The 9535-nt window shown below is 40.8% G+C and overlaps 1 long non-coding RNA gene across 1 annotated transcript; it reads left to right on the top strand.

The window, feature by feature from the left end:
• Positions 1-970: 970 nt before the first annotated feature.
• On the top strand, positions 971-3780 carry LOC109304837. Its single transcript, XR_002099479.1, has 2 exons — positions 971-2103; positions 3558-3780. It is a non-coding gene; the product is annotated as an uncharacterized LOC109304837 (long non-coding RNA).
• Positions 3781-9535: the final 5755 nt, after the last annotated feature.

The raw sequence follows: 9535 nt of genomic DNA, 5'->3' as shown, positions 1-9535 counted from the left end.
GTATGTACCCCCGCCCCCCCCCGGCGCCGCGCCGTGCCGTGCCGCGCGCCTACCGTAACTACCGCCGCGCGCCGCGCGCGCCACATCGCTACCGTAAGTACCCGGCGCGGCCGAACTCGGCCGCGCCGCGGCCCGCCGTTAGTCGGGGGTTCTGGCGCACACACGTATACACGTACACGTACATTCACATACACATGTACACATGCATGCACGTTCACACACGTGTACACATACTCATACATTCACATGTTGCACACGTACACACACACATTCACATACACATATACTCACACACCCTCATGCACATGCACACATGGATGTGCATACTACACTAACGCGCATACACATACACACACTACTTACATACACTCATGTGCACACACATACTTATACATACACTATACTTGCATACACTTATACATGCTCATACACATGCTGTACTTCCACATATACTCACATACTCATGTACACACACTACCTGATATGCACGCTACACTTACACACGCACTGCAGGCAGCCATCCTGCCCCAGGGAGCATGACCAGCTGCCTCGTGTCAGTGGTAATGGGGCAGGGGAATGGTTTGCTACAACCCCCTCTCAACACAGCAGCCCACCCCACACCCCTCCAACTCTTATCAGTTGGTAGAAAAGTGGGGAAATGAGATGGAGTCGGCTGGGAAACCTGAGGTCTCCAGGCCAAGACAGGTGATGCAGAGGAAGGCTTTTGCCCCTAGCATGGAAGTTGCTGCAGTTCTAATCTTGCAAGACATCCTGTGCAGACAGAGCCTGGGCCAGGGGAACCAATGCTGCCAGAGCTGAAGTCTCCTCTGCACACAGAAGCTGGGCTACCCAGTGCACACAAAGCATCATCCTTCGGATGGTGACAAGGCCACACTGGCTGAGAAGGCCTTTAGACCAATATATCTTATTCCTTTTGGAGAAGGGAATAAAGTAATGCTAGTGTGTAATGCCTTTATACCAGTGAATAACCCTCCAAACTGGGGATGGTGTAACAAAACACTTTAGTAAAGAAGTTGCACCTTAACTGAAAAAGATACACAGCTGTATTTAGACCAAAAGCTTGTTTTTCTTTCATAGCTACATTCAGCAATACATTAGGACTAAGGGGCTCAAATGCAGTTAGGCTAAGTGTCTCCAGCAAGTGCCATTATGACCCTTTCCCTTCACCCTTGCCTGATGTTGTGACTGACCCACCACTGCTACATTTGGGGCCAAGCAGAGTCTTCCTCTATCATAGCCCTGGTCTACATGCTTTGTGCACCATATAACTAGTTCAGTAATAACACACTTACTATTGCAGTTAATATCAGTATAAAAGGTATACCTTATGCCCCTTCCAGTTTACAGTAATAAACTATTTAACAGTATAATGCATCTTTAGGCCTGGCTCCATGCTGGAAAAAAAAGCTCTCTCAACTGACAGTCACACTTTTTCTGTTAATATACCAGTAGTAGCTGTATACCAGTAGTAATTGTATACATACAATTATACTACTATAAAGGTTTTCTTGTACTGTATACACATACCTATAACTCACTTGCTTCCCAAAGCAGGATATATTAATAGTGACAAACAATTTAACTGCAATTATATTTCGGGGGTGTACCATTTTAAATATATAGGATAGTTATTCTGGTTATGTACTGTAAAGCCCCTGACTGCTGCTCAGTCTGTCAGAGAAGCTGAGGCCACCTTAGTGAGCAGCAGTTCCATACTTGGTCACCCAGAGGCCTCTCTATGAAGGTCCCCAGCATCACTGCATCATGGGATGGTAGCAGCTGGAGTTCCCTGCACACAGGGTATATATGGACTAGAATAAGACAGGGTTACTACAGTCTTTTCCTTAGGGCAGATGCAGCTCAATACCTTTTTACTGCAGGGTAGGAGATCTCAGCTTGCCCAAGAGGTGAGCCTAATGTACCATTTCAATAGCGGTATAAAGGTCTTAATCTGCATGTACACAAGAGAAGTTTGAGTTGTTTATTCAATTAGCTAACACAAGTTATCTAATATCCCTTTTTGTTGGTGTAGATAAACCCAGAATATTTTGCTGAGGTGATGATACCATTGCTCCGAGCAAGGTGAGGGAGTCAGAGAACATGGAAAGGCGCTTCAAATCTTAATAGAATAATTATTTCAAGGTGCTTTCCTAAAGTTTACAGCCAGTACTACTTTAGTCCACACACACCATTTTTAATTGTTTTGCAACTACGAGGCTTAAACATTTAAACATTAAAGCCTTAAGTTCAAATATCACCTGTCTTCAAGAGCGGGAATCTGGTTGCAGCACAAGTGCTTGGCTCAGTCCTCACCTCTTGTAGAAAACATGCAGATCACAGCTCTCATCAGTACTTTATTTCCCTAGGTTGCAGTGATCTTGAAGGCCCTTATTCAAGTTCAAAGTTCAAAACTTTATAGATCCTCACTAGCCCAGGTTATGGATTCATAGCTCCTGCCTTATGCACCTATCTGCATATATATATCTCTATCTTTAAAATGTACACCAATGAAGACTTAGAGCGCAGTCCTACTCTGAAAAACTAAAAATGCATTTTTCTCTCTCATGACATCTGCTCCCTGTATATATGCAGTCGACTTTAGTAACAAGTTCTTATCACTTTATACTCCTGTTGCCATGGAGAATGAAAACAGCTAGAAGCTTTCATACACATAAAGAGATTGTTTACTTACCTCAAGACATTCAAACCCGAGTGTCTAAACTAAGAATCCTAACTATAGCAATAGGCATCCAAGTAGAAACAGTATAATTTTATGAAGGATAATCGATGCTGAGAGGGAAGAAAGAGGGTAGCTACAGGTGTTAATGGGAAATTTAGCTCAAGTTGAGATCACAGTAATAAATTCAGGTCCAGTTAATAGAAGCAGAACAACATTCAGTAAATTTTAAACAGGGATATCAGAGGGCAGGTTTTGACCTACAAAATCCTTATCACCAACAGTTGTGGTTGAAGAGGTGAGAGTCCTTGTTAATTTCAAGTGCAAGATGATTTAGTGACATTGGACTATTCTTTTGTCCCACCCTCATTAAAAAAGGGCAATCTTACTAATTTTTTCTGTTGTGCACAATTGTCATATGGTCACCACTGTCAAAGCAAGAACTTTTCCCCTGAACTGATGTGTCCTCACTAGGCATGTCTACGCATGATGCTACATCGCCATAGCAATTCACTATAGTGATGTAGGTCCACGGGCAAAAACCGTGATGCAGCTATGTCGCTGTATTGATGTGCTCCCCCATTATAGCGCATCACTATGGTGACATATTGTGCCTAAAAATAACTGCATGGCATGCGTGGTACGGGCTGTAACTGAACCATCATTTAGTACTTCCAAAAGGAAGTACTAAATGATTGCGCAGTAACAATGGCACCATAGTGGCACATGTAGGTGCGCTCCCGGAATCCTATTTGCGTCAGAAGTTTAGCTAGTTTTCTAGTTTTACTATAGATCTGCTTTAACAAGAAAAAGTTATTTGATTAATTGTTTCCCATTCTTCTCCCCCTTTTTAACTCAGGTGGCTGAAGGGATTTTCTGCTCAGGATTTCAGCATAACTTTCTGACAGGCCATGTAGAAAAGTTTTCTCCATCCTCAAGTCAACAGAAGAATACAAACCTCTGAAAATAGAAAGCTTAGTGCAAATGGTGTCATCCTTAATATGTGAGGTAACTGCTTACATAGCAGCAACAGCTGTAAAAAAAAACCCTAGCAATAAAAAGTTAATAATTGGATTCCTCTGAATTCAAACCTTCTCTCAGAAGTCATACATTCTTCTGTCTCAAGGCATAAAACAGTTTTCTGTATTTAATTTAGAAGGTGCTAAACTTTCTATAAATAGTAGAAATAAAATGCACTGTGTCCTTTTTGTGTTTATTCATTCATCAGATCACAACATGTCTGTTCCCCCTAGTTAGTCTGTAGTCTTGTTTTTAAAGTTACTTTAGTTCTCTTTCCTGACAGTATCACTTCCTAAAGGGAACTGCATCTTTCAAGACAGAATCAAGTGTCTTTCTGTTTTTCCCATGCTTAATTGTTTCAACTGCATCACTGGGCCAAAGTTTAGACAAGCTTTCCAATGCAAAGGTTGTCTAACTTTATTCAAACTATGCCATTACTACCAGGAGTAACTAGGAATAATGGCCACAAGTTGATTAAGAGTAGGTTCATACTAGACATTAGGAAGCACTACTTCACAGTCAGGGCGGCTAGGATCTGGAACCAGCTTCCAAGGGAAGTCGTGCTCGCTCCTACCCTGGGGGTCGTCTGACCCCAGCATTCTTTCCTGCCATGGCAGGGGGTTGGACTTGATCTGCTCAGGTCCCTTCCGACCCTACCAACTATGAAACTATGAAACACTTGTCCAATAAAATATATGAACCCCCAAAAATCCTTGTCTCCCATATAATTCCTGGACCATCGGGGTTACAACATTACCAAGATTATCATAGTTTTCCTGCAATAACTGTTACCCTCCCCTCTCTCCCTTTGCCAAAAGAGGCGCATGAACTGGGGCAGAGGGTAGATAAAAGTCATACTTACTACTTCCCACATGTCCATGTATGCTCTTTGAATACTTCTCATTCTGACTGAATTCTGATCCACTTCTATTTAAGATAATGTTAATTATTCCATTGACTTTAATACATTTTAAATTAAACTGGGTGAAAGCTAGGTTGTCTGATCTGCATCCTGTCTCAGGCTCAGCATGGATCAGGTAGACTCATACTATGGATCAGGTAGATTTACCTCTGCCATACACTGGGCAAAGTAGCATGGATCTTGTGGTGCCAGATAACAATTCTTCCTTTCTACACACTGGTCAATACGCTGGACAATTCTTCCTTGACACTGGTCTTCTTACACTATCCCATTTCCTATTACCTTGGATTCTAAGGGTCATTCTACCCATAAGGCCTCTTCTCTTTCCCTTCCCTAAACCTGCATCCTAAATGGGTTAATTCCTACTGCTTTCAGACTTTCCAGTACCAACATTCAGTCTTTTTAAAGCAAAAACAATCAGCTTTCTTTTAGAATGGCAGGAGAGTGTGCATGTCAAGTCAGTCACTTCCCTTCTACATTACATGTCCTCAGATCTAGTCAGAAATTTTTCAGTGAAGACCAGGGTTTTTGGTTGTAGCTGTGTTGGTCTAAGGACATAGGCAGGCAAGGTTATTTGGGTAAATGTGATATCTTTTATTAGGCCAACTAAATAGTTGGAAAAAATGTTCTTTGCAAGGCCTGTACTTGTGTGCCATGAACCTGAAGATTAGTTTTCAGGGGTACTGTTTCAAGTAGAGTTGAGAATGATTAATGATTCTGAAATTCAGGCTGCTAATTGTGATTTGGTACTGATCTTAAATGCCAGGGCTTCCTTTGTTTTACTTCTACATAGTAATTTCTACTAGGTTCTCTGTAAAGATCAAGATATTTAGATTACTTTGCTTCTGCTCCAGAGAATGCCAGGTCTCTGAACTGTTTGAATTTTTCAGTTACTCCACTAAGCACAGTGAAATGGTTACAGAGACTTAGGATGCCATCTGTATCCCTCTGCAGATCTTCCACATACACTTGCCCCACTACTCTGAGACAAAACAAGCAGTACATGATAGTGAAGTCCAGAGAGAACTTGGGGGTAGAAACAAGAGGAATATTTGGTATAAATTTCAAGGGAAGCCCTCCCATAGGTGTCAAGGGAAAGGTTTCACACTGGGATGTCATATGATGTCACAGAGAACTAATGTGAAGAAGGCATTCAGGTCAGGAGAACCACCCACCCTAACTTCTATGAGGTCTCTTTAATGATTCCCTCCTACCCAGTCACACACTTCCTGGATTGGGGTCTGGACTTTTTCTGCTGGGAGAAAATTACTGAAGTGTCTCTTAACTGCAAGATCTCTTGATTGGGCAATTAGCCTGATGAGCGTAAGTAGAGAGCTGGGTCATCTTCCAAAATAAAAAACTGCCTTCCTGAGATAAAATGATCGGAAACAACAGTCCTAACAGAGGCATTAGTTGTTCTAAAAGGGATGTTATGAACAATCATAATTAGGTTTAAGAGCTAAGTGTCACTTCACTGTGTGTCACAGGGCACCCCTACATGTCCTATATGACTGCAAAGTACCCACCAGTGCTGTGGGTTGTTTTCAACCCTACTGCACAGTAGTTCGTTGCTACTGCACAGTAGTGACAGTATCACAGTTAGTACCTGCAAATGCTACGTCACCATAGCATTTGCAGGTACTGTTTTTGGGGTTTTTGGGGTTTTTGTTGTTCTCCCGCCCTGGCGGGGGGTCGGGCTAGAAGATCTACTAGGTCCCTTCCGACCCTTATTCTATGAATCTATGAATCTATGAGCTCTGTTGCCATAGCTTGTTGCTATGTCCATGTAGCATCTCATGTAGACATGCCTACTCATGTACACAATTTCACAAAAACCATCAGGCTAACATGCCTGGCTAATATTGCTGGATACCACAGAAATTAAGGTCTAGTCCAGCTCCTTTCCTCACAAAAAAGAAGACTAGAACTGGTCATGACTCTTCTCCATTTTTGTTCTGATCATGAACTCAGCATTATAACATTATCAAATAATAATATTGCTGAAACATCACCTGTGGAATTGGTTGGATTGGAACATTAAGTGTGAATTAACATTTGTTGTCTAATATCCTTTAAAACTGTTTATTTTCTTGATCTAGCCATGTCCTGTGACTAAAGCAATAGCACTTCCACAGTTTCTTAGATCTTACCAGTAGGAAGCCTGTTCTTATTCTGGCTTGCTTGCTTCCCTTAGTTTCTCCAAGTCTGGAAGAGGAATAGAGCTGTCAGGCAAGCAGCATTACACTACACTCCTGTAGTTACTCACATGGGAGTGTCCAGATTGGGAAGGAAAAACAGCTAGATCCTGAAATGTTCTGTCTCTCTAATGCTGACTCCAGACATTAACTTGACAAGGCTGCTACTGCTGAATGTCCCGGGGGGGCCTAACCTAACATCACAAAGCAGGAACAGCTCAGAATCAGAGAGGTGTCGAGCTATTTTTCTTTTGGTAATTTTGACAGCTACACAACAGCATCTGCCCAAATGAAATAATGGGACAGTGGTAAAGGAAGAGGAAGAGAAAAGAGAGACTTGGCAAGGTAGAAGAGAAGAGTGAAAAGAGGGAATAATGCCTTCATTATACAAGTTTTGCTATTCAGGAAATAAGGAAAAAATCTATTTGCCAACACATAAATTTGTACAGGTAACAGTATATAACCTAACATCACAAAGCAGGAACAGCTCAGAATCAGAGAGGTGTCAAGCTATTTTTCTTTTGGTAATTTTGACAGCTACACAACAGCATCTGCCCAAATGAAATAATGGGACAGTGGTAAAGGAAGAGGAAGAGAAAAGAGAGACTTGGCAAGGTAGAAGAGAAGAGTGAAAAGAGGGAATAATGCCTTCATTATACAAGTTTTGCTATTCAGGAAATAAGGAAAAAATCTATTTGCCAACACATAAATTTGTACGGGTAACAGTATACCTACCAATATTTAAAACCATTTTAACACCTTGAAGTTCATATTAAACTTTCTGATTTTAAGAGACTATACTTTAAATAGAAAAGCTTACAACAGGGGTCAGCAACCCCCGGCACACGTGTCAAGCATGGCACGCAAGGCCATTTTGCTTGGCACACCACTGACAGCCCGGGTTCTAAGCAGCTGTTGCCAGCCACGGAGCCCAGGCTGCTCCCAGCAGGCAACTGGGAGGCTGCAAGCCCTGCTGCAAGCAGACCGGGCTTCATGGGCTGGCTGCAGCCAGGAGGCTGCAAACAGCTGCTCCAGGCTCTGACATGTTGGCACTCTGGGACCTTCCAAGGTAAACATTGTGGTTTTTTAGGCACTGCAGCCAAAAAAACGTTGCCTACCCTGGCTTACAAGATACCATTAGAAAAATGAATAAAGCATTTTGAATTATGTTCTCTTATATGTTTATCAGCCAGTGCCACCATACTGGATATATTTTTGCTCAATTGCCTTTTATTTTGGAAGTGGAGCAAAAAGAAGAAAGAGAATAACATAATAGATACAGCAACAACTAGAATAATTCCATTAAAACAATAAGATGATTGCCAGTGAATGGGTACAGGTGACTTATTTAAAACAAAATAGAGAATTACCAAAATAAGCTAGAGACCCCCTATTCATTTTATTCCTTGTCAAAACGAAGAACACTTTCACATGCAGAAAGTGAAAAAAGTTGCACTTAACCTTGATGTTCCACCGCCACAGTCTAAAGATACTTCTGGGAGTGCAGCTTTAAAAGAGGGAATGCAAAATCCTGGAGCAGGTTTTTAAAAACAGAATTAGATATCCCATAAGGTCATGCTGCTTTAAAGAAACAGTATATGTGACGCATACAAATATCCCCAAAAAGCATGGAAAAACACTTTCCTATTGATCTTCCTGTAAAGTAGCAGATGCTTATAATATCTAATTAACAATTGTTCAGGTCAATTAAAATGTTCCCAGACTCTGATTTATAGGCAGAAGTCCTGTAAAATAGGATCAGGCAAAAAACGTATCTCTAGAATCCCCAGCTCCTATTATTTACTATGTAAGGTCCCATCTTCATAGATGAACTATTGCACATATACAGCTCAGCACAGGTATGAATATGCTTTCAGATTTTGTGAGTTCTCTTTCACATAGAGAAAAATCATGCCTGTGACAGAACAAGTTTTTGATCCAGGACTCTCTTCATACTTCACAGTAAGGTACAAAATGGCCACCAATGAAAGAAATGAAGGGAAAAATAATTTAAAAACCATAATTAGAACAACATATTATACTTATGAGGGCAGTTGTTTAGCAATCTTATTAACTACAATACAGGGTTACAGAAATAAAAATTAAAAAACTGGTTGTTTGTTAAATGACAACAGTGGACTTACCTGTCACATTTAAAACCAAAAACTTGAAAGCAATGGAATTCATAATTTAAGAAATGAGAAGGAGAAAAAAGAAAAGATAATTTTACACCAAAAGCAACCCAAAAGGGAGAAGAACCAGAGGTTACATGAAGTCCACAAGGGATCTTTTCTTGCCAATTTATTTTACATGGAAGATGTTCAAATAGTCTAATGATTAAGGAAAATGCCATTATAAACAATGCCAAACATAAACAAAACTCAGAAGATCTGAAAATGAAACAGAACTATGTCTTCAGTCTCAAGCACAAGGCACAAGATAGTATTAATTAATCAACTTGGAAGAAACCTTTTTTCTTCAATCCCTTGTAACTGTTATCTAGTCTTTGGGACCAGATGCCCAAACTTCACAAAGCCCAGTATTTTTTTTAGCTTCATAGCATTTAGTTTTGTAGATCACTGCTCCAATAAGTGCAAACTCTTCAATTAAGTGTATGCCATGTCTTAGTAACTGAAAATAAATCAGAAATCTCCTTTGGTTCATTACTTATTTGAAGAAACCTTATTGTGAAAAGGTGTT

The sequence above is a fragment of the Gavialis gangeticus genome, unplaced genomic scaffold (genome assembly GCF_001723915.1).
Source record: "Gavialis gangeticus isolate Ggan-Ray unplaced genomic scaffold, GavGan_comp1, whole genome shotgun sequence".
Classification (NCBI taxonomy): domain Eukaryota; kingdom Metazoa; phylum Chordata; order Crocodylia; family Gavialidae; genus Gavialis; species Gavialis gangeticus.
This window is presented reverse-complemented; position numbering and strand designations above follow the sequence as displayed.